General features: G+C 38.3%; 1 protein-coding gene across 5 annotated transcripts in view; it reads right to left on the reverse strand.

Moving 5' to 3' along the window:
* Positions 1-21,692, reverse strand: part of LOC135487623 (suppressor of lurcher protein 1-like) — a 194,777-nt gene that overhangs the window by 148,240 nt on the left and 24,845 nt on the right. For 4 of the 5 annotated variants that reach the window (XM_064771604.1, XM_064771602.1, XM_064771605.1 and 1 more), the window contains exon 1: positions 13,002-13,168. The gene's annotated coding sequence lies outside the window, so the exon portion shown is untranslated. Of the gene's footprint in view, positions 1-13,001; positions 13,169-20,147; positions 20,169-21,692 lie in introns of those variants that run through there. The other variant, XM_064771603.1, reaches the window with a different exon arrangement.

A 21,692-nucleotide genomic window follows, 5' to 3' on the forward strand; every position in this document is an offset into this window, starting at 1 on the left:
CTCACTTAGATATTTGAAGCCTAAAGAAAATTTTTGTATGTTTTTTTTTTCATAATTCTATTTGTATAAACACTATTTTGGTTCATGTTATTTACTGTACTGGATCATTGATTTAGCAATGATTTGCAAACAACACTCGACATTTCGACGGCTAATTTAATTAATGATGTTATTTCATAGTACCAAGTGTGCAACTGTATAACATTTTTTGATGTATTGCGAGTAATAGAAATAGTCTTAAGAATCACTATGACCAAGGTTTTGGATAAGACGAACGACGCATTATACATGTACATAACTTTTTATTAGTAATACATTTCAGAAGGGTATAAATTGATAATAATGAAAGTTTTAGGAGTACCTTCTGGAAACGGTTTTTCACGTCGTTTCGGAACTATCGTATTGATACACTCTAGGAGCCCAATCTTCACAATCTCTATATGCCACAAACTGAAAACCATAAATGCATACTTTACAGCGCCTTTACGAAAGACCAGACAATTTGATATAAGTGTTACCAAGTCTCCTTTCATTTTCTCTGTGTACATACTAGAGATATGTTAGTCATATAACGTATCAAAATCTAAAAGCCACTTAGAATCCATACTCTTGATGTTCAATTCGCTCCGGTGGAAAGAGTACAAACATTGTTGTACAGCATATGCTGTCACAAAACAAAGGCAAACATGGATCATGTTTCATTAAGTGCAGAAAATAGATATATGTTTTGCGTCTCCTCTCTACAACAAGAAATAATGTCTGCCTCTTTGCCGACGATCCTTGCCTGGCGGTTCACTGTCGTTTTATTTTATCAGAATTTTTCTCTGATTTGTAAAACAAAGGTTGTGAGTGCATGCATGTCACCATTTCCATACAAATCAGTAATAGAGTGTCCACAGTATTATCAGTAGTTACTATTGCGAATGACAACTGATGAGTCGCTTTGAAAACATCTCCACTAAACGACCTTCCCAGCACATTCTGGCTTTGTCGTACCAGAACAACCCCCTCAATACAAGGTTGTGCCAGTACACGTAGGGAAAGCATTAAATCGCCGTCCCCATGCCGTACGTGGTACGCCATTGATGAATATGTCGCCATGAATACGCCATTTATTCCCATAAAACTGATCAAGTTGATTGTTTCCACCACTTAACTGCAGATCCCGGATACAAATTATGCTGGCGAATAAATACATGTTATAACGCTCATCATTTAATAAGTGATTTATTTACCGTTGTGAATTGGCTAGGGCAAGGTAGAGATCATAACAATAATGTTGTCGAATCGATGAGTGATTTGCTAATGGTTTCCATGATTCATTTCCCAATATCAACATTGAGTCAGAAACAGGTATGTACATTATGTACATGGACGTGACAGTTAAATATCAAACTGAGGAACAAATATGGAAATCTGGCACATTTTCAAAACAGCCCTGCACCAGGACAAGAACAGTCAACAGTCGAATATGACCCTCAATCAGGAGGGACAAAATAGAAAACCGGCTCATTTTCCGAACAAACATTGATGCGGAGGGGAAGAAGGGAATCTGGGATCAGACATAAATTTGAGAATCCATAATTGGAACAGTAAATGATAGATACCAAAGCGGGGGTAAACAGTGTGACAGCCAGATAATTAAGATGAATTTTGGAAACAAACTTTGTAGATGGTCATGTAATTATGTAATAATAGGAACGACAGCAATCATACTTATAACTTACTCGGGTACCACACTCATCGTTTGTGTAAGTTGACTCAAGTAAAACCAGTACTTGACACATCATGAGGTGACAACCCAAGTTCAGCTCCTATCCTCAAACAGAAATTTCTCAATGTTTCTAATGGGGTGCCCAGACAAATCGAATCTTTCTGTGTGAGTGTGTCAATACATTAGCTAATCCACTGTCTCATCTTTACGCTGATGTGAGCTGAGCTTATCCCCATCGTCCCCATGTCGAGTGCTTTCCTGCATAAATGACATGGTAGTAGCAGGATCCTCATCAAGTACTCTTCATCACACGTATTGGAGCTACATAGACATTTGCTTACGGGTCGAGCACTTACACTTAACCCTTGTGAGAGTGAGATGTACACCCTTTCATTCACAGCTTAATTACTCTTGTGCCACAAGATGCCACCCAAACCTTCCCCACTACCTAGACATATGTTTATAGGGTGAGGGCTACACTTGAACCTTTGTGGTATGTGAAAATAAAAGTCGCATGCCAAGAGCTAGTCATCAGCATGTGATATAGAGATGCATCCAAAGGTGTACATGAACAGTCAAAAGAAATATTCAGCAAAGTCTGATCATTATGTAGTTTCTTCTTAGCCAAGAGCTATCATTTCTGCCGAAGTCAATTTGCTTCGAACAATAACGTCTCTCATTACCATGCTAAGAGTGAAGCCATGAAACAAATGAGAACAAAGCTCAGAGCTGACCTTGCATGTACTTATTAGTCGCTAATCTCAGTCGCGCTCATCAACCTAACTGAGGGATGGTCATTGATATTAGTTATTCATGATCATGTGACCGAGTATCTGGTTTGTATGCATTCTAATTGAGTTCTCATTATTTTCCGTGTCGTGAATCATTAATCAAGTTTTCTGTTTTACACACGCAATCCTATGTTGTTGTTCTCTTGAAGTGCATACAAGAGAAGTTAGACCCCGTTGAGGATTGCAGCACGTCCCATATTAAAGGGTATTTATCCCACCGTTCAAATATATGACAGAAGTGGATTTTCGTGGGTTTTGAAAATGTACCAAAGTACTTCCTGTTTCTTCAAAAATAGGCCTTTGGCTGGGCGTATTGATCATTCTTGTTATAGAAAGACATAACCCATCATCCTTGTCACTGCTGTGCTTGACGGAAAGAAATTAAATGTCACTGAGTAAAAAAAATGAAGAGAAGTTCAGCTTCGAAAATAACACTTCATTGATTTTAAACTTCATCAAACTATTTACAATAATAAAGCAATAAGTTTCATTGTGATGCAGGATGACAACACAAACTTTGCGATTGACTACATACACCAGTATCGACTGTCAGAAAGAAAAGGGCCATGAACAAAAGGCCAACTTCTTTGAACAGCTACTTAAACCGAAACTCCTATCGTTGGCTTTTTTTCATGTTAATAATTGAGTTGCATATCCTAGTTTAGGAATTTATTACATCACTGCACTGATTGAGAAAACGTTTTACAACCTAGGCACTGCTGCACTATTTCTATGAGCAATAGTACATTCTAATTTAAAGCAGTTCAAGAGAGCTTGCATCGAGTTTAAGTGCTGCTTCAATGTAATTTACCAAACCGACACACTTGCACTTCATTTAGTTCACATTCAGTAATCGTCACTCAATATGGAATAGGTAGTTCTGGTGGTTGCTTATTGACGACTTAACCAGAAAGATACCAGCATGCTCATATATCAAAAATTGTTGCAACTCAGACACAAACTTCTACCAAAGCAACTTAAAAACACCCAGCACCTATACTGATCAGCGTTGAGTGCAATTAAACATCCTTTTTTCCCCTGACACATCCCACCTCAATTGTTCACTTTTACCACAGTTATGAGCTCGGAGTCCATTAAACCAGCCAACAGGTTGTCATGCAAGGAGACAGAGGGTCCTTCAGTTCTTCCATGGGATATGCGCCGATGCTCTCAAGTGGGTCTGGTTTCCTTGTTTTGTCAGGAGATTCTCCCCTCGTGGCCCTTCAGTGTGATCAGCGGAAGCAAGTGGGCATGGAGATGCATTGTTTAAAAAATGTCCCAGGTAAAGATGAGAAGAATGCATGTCGTAACAAGCAAGTCTGGTAGACGATTGTTTGATTAAAAAGTTAGTAAAGTGTCTCATATAGCATTCCTGTGATTATTATTGCCAAGTGTTCTAACTGCTTTATAAACAATTCCTTTGCATCTATGAAACGACTCAGACGAGATTCGATGGACATGAACTTTTTCAGGTAGAACAATTTCACCCCAAAGCCGAGAACGTTTAGTTTTTAGCGCCTTCACAAATAAACAATATTTTATCAATCCATTGCAACTAAAGCAGTGACGCTATAAAAAATATATATAAATAGGCGGAAAACGCAGAATAATTATGAAAATGTGTACAAAGTAATCAAGCAAATGCAATTGCTTTGTTTGGAAAAGCGGAAATTAGTTGTAAGAAATGGATCATAACATCTGAGGAGAACAAACTTGAAAGGCACATATTGTTGACAGTATGCTAGAAGTGCTGGCGAACACAGTCTCATGCAGCAAATGAGAGGTCAGCAAACAAGATGTCAGCTTTAATCTCCCTTCCCCAAACTCAGCAGTGAGGCAATTTGATAAAGACAATACACAATATGGTCATCAATATGGTCAAGATAACCATCTCTTGTTAATTATCCTTCTCCGTCTCGATGAGTCAAGCCACGATCCACATGCAGAGCCATGCACCGCCTCGGGGACCAATTCCTCGTAATGAGGTGGTGTGAGAAGCGCACATTATCTCACACCCTTACCAGTCATCGACAACAGCTTATGGACACTTTATTGGGGTAGAATGGCTTCAGCAAGATGGTCACTTCAGCGAAAGGTGTCCAATTAACACATGCCCAATCTGAAGTGGATTATCTTAGTCGCTCTTTAGTTTAAGGTCTGCAGAACATAATCTAATTGGAAGACGGAGTTCCTTTTTGATCGAGTGCCAAATCTGCAATCAGCAGACGGGTGGAACCGCAGAAATGTGGTGAAAAGTGTTAGAGTAGGCACATGTAATATATTCTCAGTTTTGCCTCACCTTCCACTGTTACTTCATGTAATCAAACTTTAAACGTAGTTTGTGTCACTTGAGCGTTGAGTGTCAAGCCGACAAACCCTTAACTGTGCAATAAGGATCACTTGTGAAAACCACACCATTGGAATCGCAGCTAATCGCTGGACAGGCAATTGACAAAGTGTTCTCATGAACACACATACAGGGAAGAGCAGTGCTGAGGCAAACGATAGTACTAGCTTGAAATCAAATCAATTCGTCACCTGGAAAACAAGTCGCACTGTAGAAGAATGTAGAGGATAAATGTACACGGCAAGGCATGTGAGAAGTAGCTCAGTGCCAGCGCCTGGCTATAGACACAGTTAAATGGTTCATGGTTACTCAAGGAAAAATTGGAGCATATCTTCATCACAATCAAATGTCACTCGTCGTCACAGCAATATTTGGCTGGATATGAACCAATCCAGTAAAAATGTGGAAGTTAGTGTCATCTCTTTGCCTTAGCAATTGGTTGCTTCTTTCCGACCCAACCCTCAAGTCACATTATATGAGACAAAGTCATTGTTCAACTATATGATTCAGAACCGGGTAATTCAGATTCCACCCAAGTCCAATGATGTGTGCACAAGGGAATTAAAGGTGATTTTATTGCCATTGGTGTGACTGGTTAATAAGAGTCGGTCTTAGCCAAGTGGTGTTGAGATCGTGAATACGTCGGCTTGGATTATTGGATCAATATCTTAGTGTCTTTATTCGGATGCAAAGTCATGACAGGAAAGGAGATGAGGTCCCTAACATACTAATAGCTAACTCTAATAACTATGGGACAAGTTGTTGACAAAGGGGTTGACTTGGACGAGGCCATGGAGAAACTGTTTGATAACCAAGTAAAAGGGTCCTGAACTAAAATAATCTGTCAACCTAAACGTGATGAGAAGTTCTGACACGGTTCAACATCACCAACTTGCTTGTTATTGTGTTTTTTTAAGAAGAACAGCATTTTCCAATCGAAATTGTAAATTCAAGTTAAACTGGATCATTTTAATCAATGGTAGATTTGGTCAACCATTCAAGGGAATACTTTTCTCAATATGATTGCAGTCCTCACTGAACCAAATCCAGATCCCGGTGCAGTCACTAGAATTCTCAATTCGAGCCATTCAATATCTAGCAATCCAATGGATTCATCCCCCTCCCATCTGTCATTTAATATCATCCAAATTCAAAATGACATTACATTATATGGGACTTCCAGTGGCCATCAAAGCAGGGAGACATATTGCTAGCGATATGGACTTTGACATATTTACAATTGGTTCCATCTAACACACTTTACGTAGAAGCGATTGGCATATGTGTCATGTTTGTGGCTAGGAGACATTTTTCTCCAGCCATCATCGTTTCTATAGCTTACTTCAATCGTACAGATTATACAGTTGATTTCAGATGGCTAATCGTAATGGCCATTGTGGGATTACAATCGTCCTAACGCATGATGTGGAAGCTGAGCAAATCATTTGACGTTAGGATAACCAATCTGCCATTAATCAACTCCCGACGGATGCTGATTGGCCATCCGTCCCATTTTTTTCACTTACTCTGTGGAAAAAGTAGCGGCAGAATTGCTGCAGTTAAAAAAAGATGGAGGATAGAATAGATGGGGCATTCTACCCAGGCATTCTGATTTTAGTCACCAAAGTCCAAAGTTGAATATTTCCAAAGTTAAATATTTTATTTTTGTTTTTAATTTTACCCGGTATAATGCTGTTTAAAGCGCATAAGTTGTAAGGGGTAAATTATTTAATATTCACAAAACCAAATCACTACTACACAAACTACCTGTTAATAACATGCTCTACCATGCTGTAACATTTTTAAGTAAGGGCCCATTTACACCGCAGAACTAGCTTGAATACGTCCATAACCTTCACCTAAAATGCAAAAACGGCATCCCGTTAATCGTGTTCATCCCATCAATATTTATGAGTCTGGGTATATTTGCTCGCCACCTCATTCCATCTTCTGGATGCCCTAATTTGTCTCGAGTCAAGATAATGGTAAACGGTTAAGAATCTTTATCACACGACCACTCATGTCAGAGCCATTCAGCCGTAGTTTGTGGCCCTATTGCGATATCAGTTTTTCTAGTCATGTAACCTATTGAAGACAGAGTGATATTTTCGCATCCACCTGGGACGTCCTCGCATGTCTGGCGTGATACCAGCGTGCATGGAGCTGTAAGTACCATTATATGATGAGCTGAAATGAAATTCCCATTTGAGTGCTCGTCTGTTACGTACTGAATACCATAGCCAACTTTGTCAACACTCTCCCTTGTACGGTTAGTACACAGTACACGTAGCAAGTGGAGATGGTTTCCATAGACCGAGTGTAGAGGAAATTCACTTGTTATGAAAATCAATAGGGTTTTTGAAATGTTCAAGAACTAATTCGTTTATCTCAACCCCAGTAATAGCTAGGTGCACGCTACAATTGATTTTAGAGAAAACAGAAGGATGCATGTGACACTGCTTGAATGATATCATTGTTAAAGTGTACAGAATTCAGGGAAGGAAGTCAGTGCTTTCTTTGCTTCGCATGTAAAATATGAAAGTTTAAGAACCCAAAGAAAGAACGTGCATGTACGTTAATTATTTCTTGTTCAAGAGTACATATAACGTGGAAGTAAAGAACTTGCTTGAAAATGTGGTTATTGTTGGCGGACCATTCAGAGGGATTTAGATACTCTACATCTAAATAAAAATTTAAACGAAACTCTACCGTCTCCGCATATTACAAACATCAGGGTGTTTATGCATAGAATTGGCACAAAGAACTGACAACATCGTCAGCTAGTGCAGAAAATATGTCATGATAACCTACACCCAAGTCACGTTGGTTACTTTGCAATGCCAATGGCACGGGAAAAAATCTACAAAGCTATAAAGTATTTCTTGACCTCTGGACACCAAGTAATGAAGTTGATTCTTCCACCATGTGAATCCAACACTATTTACGTTACCGCTACATGACATGACTTTTTTCACTTGCTTCAGTAGCCCGGATCAATAATCTCACTGACCTGTCTCTAGTGGCGACAGAATAGACTCATTTATCTTGGCGCTCAAGAAAAGTTCGCTCGGACACCATAGATTCATCAGCGTCACTGGGGCTAAGAGTGCCTTGTCAATGGAGCCATGAGGACTGATGACATTTCCTCCAGGGGATGATAATTTTTCCTAATTAGGTTAGGACCTTCTCTATAGTGCTGTGTTCACATCTAAATCGAATTTGACTTAATTTCTTCATATGCTGGGCGCCCGTACTGAAAATTATTGAGCATGTTTATCAACGTTCGTAGATGGGCTTCGGAAAGGGGGCATGTATGGGATTGTGATGACCGTTTTGAATTGAGTCTGATGAAAGCCACGCCTCCGTATTTTGAATCCGATTTAGCTTTCATTCTGATTATCCTCGTCCGGGTTGTAGCGCTGACGAAGGATGAGCAATGTCTGGTGTCCCAGTGACTCTCATGCCACAATATTTCGTTACCATGTTGAAGAACCATGCCATACAAATCACCACAAAGACATGCTGCAGCATACAGGTGATCAAGTTGTCCTTATGTCATCGTTGCTCTGGAAGTTCCTTAGAGAAAACCTGTGATATCTTCCTAATCTAACTCCTGTCACACAAACAGCTGCCTCCTTTTTTATGCTATCATAAGCAATCCAAGCGTACTGAAAGGGGACAGTCCTCGACAGCTACTGGATGGCGTTTTTTAGTGCACGGTATGCCAGAGTGCACGGAGAGAAAGATTTCCGCGTTGGCATGAAACCGATCATAGCGCTACATCGGAAGATATCGCACTAGGTTCCAAAGAATGGTTTGAAAGATGGCATGAAACGGAATGCATGCTGAAGATGCACCTGTGAGAGTCAGTATACCCGTATCAAAGCTAATGCAATAACAACTGAACCTACTATACGTTGCTCGGCACGTCAAAAAAGACCTGACAGCGCGGTATTGGCTAAAAATCATTGGTCTCGGACTAATTCCTTTTTCTGTCATACAGAAAGCTGTTTTTTCCGTGATCTCACGGCGCCAAACCCATGAGTGAAATGTCAGTGGTAGATGTAAAATGTCTGAATAGTCGTTGGGACAGAAAGTAGTTTTGCTGGAGGGTACGACAATGTCACGACAGAAGAAACCTACTGTCTTACCTAACTCATAATTTATTTCAAGAATCTGCAGGTTCTATGTTCCCGTTAACTTGCTAGAATAGCGATGATAACGTATTCACGTTTCCCATGATCAAAGGTTCTTTTATGACATTTTTTGGGGCACGAAGATTATATGCCAATTTCGCTGACGGCATACATCTTTGCAAGTAATGATGAGATGCAGCCTACATTGTATTAATAGAAGGTGTATTGTCTCCGTTACGTACATTATGCTACAATGGAACTGCATGGTATCAATCTCAGCACAAATTTTCCCTTATGAGCCCTGCTTCTGAGATGGTTGAGAATCTATGCTGTAAGCGACTATTATCAGGCTTATTATGATGTGGTAAAAGTGGTAATTTCCACTGCAAGTTGAATATGAACAAAAAAATCCGAGCATATTTCCAACAAATCTTTTCATCGGAACGTGAAGCAACCATTTGGAAAGTGAATCAAGTGGCTTAGTTTGCCGTTTCAACATGTTTTGCGGCAGCCGAAGCGTTATCAACATTAGGATTTGAAAGGCGTGTTGATACTTGTAATAGTATTGGTATACATGCACAGTGACGCTAAAGTCTATGCCACCGCATTTTGCAATTCTTTTTTATTTTCTGGTAAAGGAAAGCGGAAAAGTTTGTTCGGGGCTTTATTTGCACTACCAAAGCTGCTGCTGCCAATAAGGTCTTTTTACATTCTTTTTTTCCGGGTTTCTCTACATGTATTAGCTCTTTCAAATTTAATCCCAAGCAATGTAAATTTCATATCACGTCATATTATAAGACAGCTCTAGCGGAGAAAAAAATCAAAATCGGCCAAAAACAGAAAAACTGTACCCAAAGAGGAAATATGTCGACAAAAAATAGTTTATGTCTTAATTTTTACCGTGACATGCATTACCATAAAGAAGATTTATATTGATTTCATCGTTTATAAATTAAAAACATCACTGCCAACGTTTTACCAAGGAAATGTACTTGTCAATAAAAAAATCGCAAGTCCCCTGATAGCACTAACACCAGTTCATAAATGGCTCGAAATGGCATGGGAATTCGACTAATAGATGCATTAGTGGTACAGAGGATTATAGCTGATAAAGGATAAACATAGAGCAACTAGTTGATAGTGTACTTTGCAACTATACGCGCAGGGTAGGGAAACCAATTCGGGATGATATTGTACTTTGAAACTTTAAACCCAGGATCGGGAAACTGATTCGTATTAACCATTTAAAGCTTGCAGTGAATGTTAAAAGCGGTAAAATATATTTCTCAATCAAATATGTTGTTGTAGTAGCTTGGTGAAGCAACAGCAAAAACAAAGACAGTATGATAGTACAAATTTGTGTCCAACAACATGTTCTTGTCTAACGAAAACAGTACCACAATGGGTTTGTCATTCAAAGTCTTCTGATTCTTACAACCAAATTGAGATACATGTTCACCTCTCGCATCAAAATGTCATCATCTAAAACTGATCATTATATTGTACAATTTCATCGGCTAATGAAAACGCCGAAGGAGTACCAAAAATACGAAAATATGCATGGAAGCAATATGTCAATATAAGAAATAGGTTGTGTTCAGCTATCCAATACGGGTCGAGATTTTTTGCAACAGAAAAAAAGAATTGCCAATGAAATATTTTTATGATCACTCCAGATAACACGTTTGTTACATTTCTGATCAAAGCATCACTTTATTTTGTGAACCGACACCAGTTTGCTCAAATCATGAATCACAGACTGTTTTGGATCAAATACTCCATTTACACCAAATAATAAGCTTCTCAACATCATCCTTTTCAAAACAGTTTTAGGCAAACCAACCCTGGCATCGAATTGATTTCATCAGTATGATATTTCAAGCACACGATATAAGACTATTTCTGTTTGGCTTTCATTTCCTGCAACTTTACATACAGTTATCAATAGCTCATGAAATCAATTATGATTCCAATCAGAAAGTAGACTGCTTGAAATGCGATGCTTTAGATCAAATAACTGGACAGATATCAAAAGAACACCCATCACAAAGTCAATGTCGTCGATGTTATTTTCAGTCTTTTTTGTATTTTTCATGATTGGGCAAAATATCGATTTAAATTTATTGAAGAAAATGACATATGTTTCGATTCGATGTGCGACATTTATCACCAGAAATCTATATCTATTTTCCTCGTGTCAAGGCAATTGAGTGTATTCCTGGTGAATTCGACTTCGTTTCCTGAACCTGACTAATTATACAATTTAAGAAATAGCTCAAGGCAAAATCCTCCAATTCTTTATGAATAGCGACAAAAATAAATATCAAAATGAAATATCGACAAAGTAACATTTGAAATATGACATTTGGCCGTTCTGTTCTCGCAATACACCTTCAATTATACAAACTAACAGAGACAAGTGGTCATTACTGTTGCCATTCTGTATAATTGAAAATCCAAGAACCATTGAAAAACCTATTAGGAATTTGAAATAGAACCGAGTTTTAGATATCGCAGCAGATCTTTGATGAATGAGGAGTATTTTCTGCTTAATCGCTAACTTATATCATGATATATAATTCTTTTTCCAGTCAAATCATTGATTTGTTTACCTAACTGGCTAGCACAATATCATGACCCTGATTTTCAGTTAAAGACACGTCCAAAAAAGGGTTATTCTACTCCTTGGAAGAGAGGGTATTTTTGCAAACTGCGTAATTTATCTTCAGTTTAGAATAGCTATAGCACATGAAAGGAATCGATAGGAAAATACTGCTCATTCATTTGATCTCCATGACTGTATTGAAGTTCCGTGAAGCGATGAAGAAATTTTCTTAAAGGCTGCAGCAACATTAGCGGGGGCTGCAACAACAGATAATCCATTACAGCTTTAAAATAGAATGTCTCTAATTCCAAAAGAACGCTGCAAAATGCTACCCTGCAGCAGTGAAAACAGATGCTGCAACAACAGGTGTTCAATTATGACTTCAGATTTTAACATTTTTAATGCAAACATTTTGCCATTTTCCAAGGAAAAGATAAATTTATATTCTTCGATACGACACTTCTGTTCTACTCTCCCCTTCATCCCTCCAGAAATATACCGTGCAAGTCTCATTCCCAACAAAAAGAGTTTTAAATTTAATACTTAGCGAGGCAATGTATCTTGTAAAATAATAATGTATAGTTACATTTCTCGACTGAACATTTTTAAAAGCTTTGGAAATAAGACAGCGGATAGAAAAATTATCCCCAAAATTATCAAAAGTGACATGGTAAATGATCAACGGAAAATATACTATGTTTCTATTAAAAGCCAGTTTTCCTCAACTCAAATCAGTAAATACATAACACAATATGCACATGTAATAGAAAAAATGGGATGGGCTTATCATTGAGTATTGATCTTATTTCTTAGAAAGAGCACACACTTGGTACTTGGTACTTAACGCAATCACATAACTTGAATGACCTGATATATAAACTTCAGAAAAATTACAATCAAAAAATCAAAAGCTACTTCTGTTTAAATAAATGATTTTATCTACTCGGTTGATTTATCTTCTTTTATTACTTCAAGTGTCAAAAAGAGGGTATGTCATGTCTGTAAGTATGAGGTTAATTCACCTTCAACGAAATACATCATTAGATAATTCTACAAGAACTGAAACTATTATAACTCACCGTATAGATGATTTTGAATTAAATTAAATTTTAAAGGAGCAAGAGAAACCCCTTTTTGAAGGAACGGTTACGTTAAAAATTCGTTTTGATGATATCCATCCCATATGATACAAAATTGTTACAGACTGTTACAGACTGTCACCAATAAATAAATACGTGTAAGGGTTACTTTCTTTTAAGAGATGTGCGATTGACTCTAAACATTGAATGGAAGGATTTCATTACACTGCACATAAATTCCAATGTAATCTGAAACACACTGTCGCCTGTCTAAAAACTAGGGAAAATGTACTTTTCTATAGATAAAATAAAGTTATGATGATACTTACATTTATAAATTCCAATTAATGTATATGTGAATAAACTGTATAATGTGATTGAAATTATCTCAGTACATCCTATACATGGCGAATAAGTGCTATCCGAACCTTAATAGTCTCCCTCGGTCATTTAATCCATTCTTCAGACTGCGGCACTATCCCGTGTGCTCTTTCACTCGTTGCTATTGTTACGGCTCGAAGCATCACAGAGACACTGCCTCGACAGCGGGTACAGCGCTACAGAGGGCGACACCTCGTAGCCTAGCGCGGGAGATCAATTAAACTAGCATCAGCATTGGGTATAGCATTGATGTTAGCATTAGCTGTAGTAGCTTTGTAAACTATCAATACAGAATTATTGAAATGGGATTCATTACAGAACTTGATGCTGGTGGGTTGATCGTTCATTCTATTAAACAAAGAGGAGCAACCACAATCTCGTAGTTCAATTGATATTGCATATTTTATTAGTGTCATCAGCAGTTGATATTATCTGTCTGTCGGGTTCATGCAAAAACTGCCTTGATCAGCGTTCTGCTTTCTAAAAGACGGAAGTTGAGGATTACAATAGAGATTTTCTCAATTGATAGGATTCGATGTAAGGCATTATGATACCATGCACTATGTACTTCAGACACTTTGCAAAGTTAATACCGTTTTTATTTCTACCATGTAACGTAATGCAATGGCAGTAACCTGTATTTTTTCTATCTCTGCACCGAAAGTACATTTGATACTTTCCTATGTGCCATGTAAATTTTATGATGATCATACAGGCAAAATTATGGCAACTAAATCATATGTATCATCAAACTCAAGTTGATCAGAAGTCAGCAAAGTCTTTAATAATGGATTTGAACACAACACTGTGCAAAACACTAGTATTGCAGCTTCCTGTTTTTAGCAGTCACTGCACAAAATCAGATATTTCTAGCTTGTTCGCGTTTAACGCTGAATAGTTTCAACCACATGCCGTTGGTATGCATCAGTAACACGGATGAGCCTGCCAATAGCCATTACCATGCAAACAATAACCAGGGGATTTCTGATGCATTATGTGCACAATAATTAGTATTCACATGGCGTTCGTTAACCTGGAATTGGCTAGGACAAGGTCAAGGTCATTTTCAAATACTCCAATAAGTTCGGTTTATTATAAAGCTGGATGCCATAGAGAAAAAGAATACTTAGTATATGAGCCAATTTTTTATTTCGGTTCATTCTGCATTGTGCCTCATAATTGGCCATCATAATAACAGGCAAACGGTCAGAGTTCCCTTGGGGACAAGAGGCCATCACTTGGATGTGCAGTGGTCAGAGCTCTTGACTCCTAAATTGATGCTCTCGTATCCCTTTTGAGCCACAGACTTAAGCCTAGCTGTGAAGTGATCTCATGAGCCCTGTGCAGTCTATCACTTCTTTATACACCCGAAAGACCAGAAATATCACTTATCACACAGGGCAAAGTTTATGACAAAACATGCACCAATGTTCTTTTGACTATGATCACCATCGACACATCCAGTTTTTTTTCTGCGTGTATGTCGGACTTGTATCTTGAAGATATAGACCAGCCAAGGCATGTGCCTTCCAGCATTACCCAGCCAATAGAGAATTAACCTGAAGAAAGAAGTTCTCACGGGTTGTAGGAGTTAGATAGACCTAAACTTCTTTATTGATTGACCATTTACGACTGTCCCCGTGAGTAATTAACTGGCCAAAGTAATGAAAGTGGTTATTCAGAACGTAATAAATAGCCCAACGTTAACTCATTGAGATCTTGCAGACACACGTTTTTGTCTTTGACAAAATTTTTACACAATGTAAGAGAAGTCCAAGATTTAGTAAATGCTTTAAAAAAGGCAAACATGATGAACAATATGAGAGCAAAGAAATAACACCAAAATCATACTTCAAAGAATGACATACGAATGATAAACATTTGATCGAATACATTGATGAAGAGTGTGACATTGCTAATTCGCCTCCATGTGTTCGTCAAATCTCAGAGAAAAAAAAATACCACCCATCCATCAATGTAGCAGTATTTCAATAAGCCACTTTTTTCCTTCTGCCTTGACACCTTTTACAGGAAGCACCAACTCCTGTCATACGCTCTACTGACTCATATTGTAGCACAAGATATGATAAGCAGCTTTAGAACGGCAAACATACAGTGCATCAACGATTTATCTGGCATTCGATTCCATCATCGATACCCAGACCTCTTGGTGATTGATCTGAGTAACGCATATCTCTTGATCTCTCTTTCTCAAGTCTTTCTAATCGTTTGAAGGTTGTCAAAAGAACTACATGACGTGCCGCCAATAATGTTACTCTGGGTCTTTTCTCCTGTGCTTCTATGATCTCAGTACTACTAGAACATTGCTCCGGTGGCTAGGAAAGGAACCTCCCATGATTTGTTTTTTAACATGAAAAAAATTCCTGAAATATCTCGATCACCTGAGATCATATCTCGATCGATCCAGATAATGAAAAAAAATTAGAATTTAAAAAAAATCATGTTATGTCCTTTCCCTGCCATCGTACATTGCCGTTACGCGGCAACAATTGTCACACAAAGCTATGCCAATAATATTATTTTGATGATCTCTGCCTCTCTCCCGGATATGCACTTGTTGGTATCAGTAGTGTTGGCACGAGTACAGTTAGATCAATTAAGTGCAGGAGTTACTGTTGCATTAGTTAATTAAACTGGTGACGCAGGTCAGTCACAAACACAAAGAAATGAATTTCAATTGATTCCATGATGAAGAATATCATAGAAGAATTAAATATCAATACATTTCAAATGTGACTTAATGCCTTTAGTCATGAAAAAAGAAATCAAATCAATACGGTATTAATTGACTTGGTATTAGCTAGCACTACCCGTAGTAGCAAGGGGGCAGAGTAAAAAAGGGTGTTATAAGTTTTAACCATGATTTTGGCCATATGATATTCCAAAATTTGATCTGAAACCACCTGACCATGATTTCACTTTTACGTGAATACAAAATAAGAATAACAACAATTAACGCATGTTAACAATGTATGCCGTGCTGCAAATTTCCATCTCTATCGTATAAGCAAGATAAGATCTTTGCTCAGTAAATCAGCAGCAACAAGTGCAGTGCGGACCTTAGTTGTCTCGCGGTTGGACGACGCAAATAGTCTGCTATATAACATCTCTGATGCCAATGTGCGGAAGCTACAACTGGTTCAAAACTCGGCAGCTCGTCTCGTCACTGGGGTGTCCAGAGGGGATCATATCACTCCGGTTCTGTGCGCACTCCACTGGCTTCCTTTAAAGGCAAGGCTTGAGTACAAGGTTAATCTAATGGTCTACAAATGTCTACATGATAACGCACCAAAATATCTCGCAGACTGCTTAGAAGTTTACAAACCCTCACGCTCACTGCGATCAAGTACAATGGGTCTGTGTAAGGAAGTCCGCACAAACCGGGTGATAGGCTCCTCTGCATTCGCAGTGAAGGGGACCAAAGCTATGGAATGAGCTGCCAAATAGTGTTCGTGGCCAGAGTTTTAAAACTGCACTAAAAACTCATATTTTTAAGAAATTCTTTTGAATCCTTTGCACGTTTTCTTTAGTAATGACTTTATTCTATCATGTATTAATGTCATGTTTTATTATAAATTGTAAAGCGCTTAGAAGTTTTAACAACGTTAAGCGCTATAAAAATGTTTTTAATAATAATAATAATAATAACTAGTAAATGTGTAGCGCAAAACCAAAACAGTACTTTGAAGCCATTGCTTGGCAATTACGTGATTCACCTCATTCTTAATGAAAACTGTCGTAGATTTCACAATAAATTCGCAGCTAGCGTAGCGTACTGTATCCAAGCAATTACAAGAGAATTGCTGGTATACTAGGCAGAGAATGTAGCTGCAATGCACACACCCAATAAGCAAGAGATTTACCAACAATTAATTTATTGGTTATCCTGTAATGCATGACATCAGTACTGCTTGCTGTCTCATCGGCCTAATTATGTTAAAGGAGTTAGGAGAGCGTTGGGGACTTTTATTGCGCGATTGAATTACTGCTGAAGTTTGCACCAGTCTGATGATTTAACATGATTTGGTTTTTTTAAATGATAATAGAGCTAACTTACCTGTTACAACCATAATATTATTATTTTAGAACTCAGCTAAGATATTTCTTGAAGGGTTTGGAAAAAATTATTTTTGTCACAGAATCAGCTGTTTAATTTTAGGTACTGCTTTTATATTGTTTCGGCATATTTTAGCTTTCCCAATTCGCCGTGACGTCAGCATATATCTATCTGTATCGGTGATGTTAAAACTGGGTACTGCGACAACACATTATAGATACATCTATATTGCGATATGCTTCAAAGAATTACTGACACTGTCAATAGAATATGATGTACTAGTAGAAAAATAATTTAATGTATATTGGTGATTATCAAAGTGTTTCTTATTAAAGTGTTTCGAACTTCTTTAATTTGACAAGATAATTAAAGTGTTTTGAACATCTTTACAATGAAAAAAACAGAAAATACCCATATGGCCACAATCCACACGGGAGAGTTTCCATCCATATTAGCGTATTCCTAGATGGCCGCAGCCAAGACAACTAGGATTTTTTTTAAAGAGGAGGACCGAAAGTTACTGACAGCCATTGCTAATGTAGTTACAGAGTTACTGTACAGCGCAGTTCTTTGATCAATCAATCAGCGAAGTACACATATTCATTCCATATCATAATTACCCAAATCAAGAAAGTCCTACCATATCATGACAGTAACTTAGTTGTGGCCAAATTGGTCTGGTTCGGGAAAACTAGTTGGGAGCTGACGAACGCATCATATGGATATCGCAATGACGTATCAATGGAGAAATCTCCAAATTGATACAGTCGTATCCGGCCAAGTGTGTTGTCTCCCGAAACAATTTGTGAGTATATCAAAGATAGGAACTTCGTAATAATCTCAATTAGCGCATATTTGTGTATGATTCCGCTGATTCGCTGATCAGGCGATGATTGAATGTCGGAAATAATTGCCTGGCTCAACAGCTAATCCTGGATAATTGCCATGTCCTGGTCACTAGACAACGGGGTAATAGCAAGCTAATAACATGTTGATGCGCTTCCTCCTCTATAATTTAATAGATTTGAAGGTGTCAGTGACAGGTTTCTGGGATGGTCTGCAGAGTGATTCAAGGCGCTTGAAAGGATTGTGTTGAACTGATTATTATTGAAAATTGTCTCTGAATATTGGTGATCGTGACGTAATCTTTAGCCAATCACAACCATTTGTAGCTATAGAGGAACACTCCCTTCGAGTTGGTACGAGTTAAGACAGTGAACAACACATTGCTAATTAGCTAGATACAAGTACATGTACATGACCTATGAAAGTTCTTCATGGCACATGGTCATTATGGTGAAATGTATTTTTCACAGCCAGTGGCGCCGGGTGGGTCGTCGCCTCATCGCCTATACTGTCGAATTAACTACGCTGTTCCTCAACTACATACCGAACAAGACAAGACAATGAGCAACACGTCTAATTTAGAACCGTGTCTGAATCACTGTTCTGATAGGACGACTTTGGCTTTCAGCCAGCAACGTCCTGTCTCTCACACACTCCCTATACAACTTTATTGCCAATGAATTATTCGGTAGGAGGTTTATTGTTTTCCTGAAGATGTATCCTAATAATACGACAGGCCAGTCAGGTACAGCTTGAGAAAAATTAGCTAATGAGTCTGATCTTACGTGTGTATTTTAACTAAATATTATCAATTATTTGGGAGTGATTAACGGAAGGGTAGTCAATGAATCTGTACCAAATAACTCCACCACCTTACAACAAATATTTAAGATAACATATTATAATCGCGTTCCCTTCGGGCATTCAACAGAGTGACGAGAGAAAATCTCTCGTCTGGTGACATAGGCGAATCTACATCAGAAATCAGAGAGAAACATTCACCACGATACCTCAATATCGTGCATGTTAAACCATTTCTTGTTGTAGCTCATTGTCGCATGTGATGAAACCCCCATCAAGTGATTACACACAGCAGTGAAACGTAATGAAACTCATTTATTTTCAATTTCAGAGTAACACGCTAGGGGCAGAGATTCGAATCTCTTAGAAAATCAGCAAGCCAATTTAGAAAAGGAATGTAATTTCAGACACTGGAAAATAGCAGATGATTGTGATGAGACTGTTTGACTGATAAACGGTGGGGGCGCGGGGAATCTAATATAAACCTTAAATATACAATCAAGCAATTACCTTGGGGGTGTTTAACTCTTGATTCGGCTGAAAAATATCGTTGTTGTGGTTTGTAGGGCTCAACAGTTACCATTACTGTTAAGTTGGATGATACGTTTGTGCCTTTGTTATTCCCTGAAAAGTCTGGGACCATATGACCCTCTCATGCAACCTTTTCCAGGCCGAGTATTGTGACATTTTGGCCAGCGGTATATTTCGAGATTTATTTAGAAAAATAAAGTGTCAGACGGAATTCACGTTTTGAAAGTCGTTCAATTCAAAGATGGTATTACCTCCCCACTCCATCTTTAAACTCTTTTTTTTGTTTATAAACATCATCGTTACTGGGAAAACATCCGTCTTCGATTGTTGAATATTCTTACTACTAGTCCGACACTTTCGAAGACCAAGTAGCTATCGTACTTAACCACGAAGACAAAGCGACCCAACGCCACCATGGCCTTGATGTCACCTCGATCATTCAAACTCTCGCATCACCGTGTCCAATACATCATCAGCAATCATGTGCAAGTGTCATCAAGAAGCAGTCCTGTTGCATATCCATCATCTTCTTACGGGCTTAATTAGTGGGATCCCTGACCACTTCATGGATACGTGATCAATGATTACCATCATTTGGACAAGTTGACCAAATTAACACGTTTTGGCAAGACGCTGTGCCTCAGAAAATGACAAGTTCTGGTAGATATTTTTCTTATAAAAGATGGACCATGGACACACGTGAAATTATAAACCAACAGCAAACAAAAGTACACAACTTGATGCATGGCAACATTTATCTTGCTTGTCATGCAGTTGAGTCGAGTAAAACACGGAACCAGAAGAACTCTGAAGACTTTCAATAAATACAATTTCTCACCTCTCCCAATCCAGCTTCAACCTGCAAAGAAAAAAAAACAAAGACTGATCAATTGAAATAGCACGCAATGCAACCAACAACGTCATCATCAACAACATATAAATTTCACAAAACACAAGTCATCGCTTTTATCATTGGAAATGTAGAAAGTGAAGAGGTTTCAGTACTGGAATTCTATGATTTTCATTCCTAATTCGATTCAGGAAATTTCTGGTTCTCTCCAACATATCTTTGTTATAACGTTATTGGAATCACGATTGAAAGAAATTTTTCACACGGCATCGTGATGACTTCATCTCCTGTTTGCAATCCCCTACATCAAACAGACAATAGTTGTGCACCTGCAATTCCTCCACAAAATTGCACGCAATCACCCCGAATTTCCTGGCCAGTGATAAACTTAGCTACGAAGTATTATTTCATAATAACAAATAAAAGAAACATGAAATCTATTTTCTGTTTGTAATGAATCAAGGTAGAACTACTACCGTACTCTCATACCCATCACAAAAAGGTTAGCTCCACATTTTGATTTTATTGCAGTCTCTCGGTCATCAACATCAGTTTCTCTGCCCTAGCATGGTGTGGGAGGGTAAAGGCTTGTATGTGAAATCTGCCTGACATCCGTAATAGGTTCTTTTACAATTAATTCTGCCTCTACCAAGCTTTTGCCGGCAGTCTATCCTGTTCCTTTGGCCACTCTCACAAAGAAGATTTCTTTCAAGTCTTCTTCAAATCATATAACACAACAGAGGCCGATGTCGTATAATCTACTTTTATCATTACTTTCCGTATTCCGAGCTATTTGCTTTTCATGTTGGTCGCAAAATGGTCATCTCTTCCGGTAACAGAGTGTGTAGGTGGGGCAATGATCAGCTAACCAAACTGCCTGCCGGTGAGTCAATTCTAAAGGAAATGGTCAACATTTGGAGAAACCTGTTGGCCGTGATAAGATTTGCCAGCAAATGTTTTTACATCGTATTTGGTAGTAATAAGATCGTGGGACAAACATATCGTAGCTTTAGTAAGGAATAGACTGAGCCAGATTGGAGCAGTAATGGCATTTGTGGAGATTTGTTCCTTCGCTAAAGCTTCTGTGGACGTCTACTCCCGCAGCGTGTCCTGCACAACCCATTACCTGTTGTGGTTTATGATTTTTAAGTTCAACAGCCTTCTAAAGCATAGATTCCATAGATTCCCACAGAATCTTTAAATATATGTGTACGACATCGTAAAATTACAACCTGAAAATGAGTAATGGCAGTCAAGGTGCCCCAGAACTGTCCTAATATCAGTCACGTGACGGGCGGACCTGAATCCTTAATAGCATACGAGGGGAACGTACCGCCTCATAAATAACTAAATTGTAATGTGTGTAAGGATGCTAATGAAGGAACCTGGTGGGAGGCTGCCATTATGGTTAATCATGTTATAGTAATGGTAGGCCGAGGTACTGAAATAAGCCTGATTAGCTTCACAATCCTTTAAGTTGTAAATTAAATTTTCCTGGAGTAACTTGAAATAAATTGGTCCTCTGGTGTATTG

Source organism: Lineus longissimus, chromosome 5, assembly GCF_910592395.1.
Source record: "Lineus longissimus chromosome 5, tnLinLong1.2, whole genome shotgun sequence".
Classification (NCBI taxonomy): Eukaryota; Metazoa; Nemertea; class Pilidiophora; order Heteronemertea; family Lineidae; genus Lineus; species Lineus longissimus.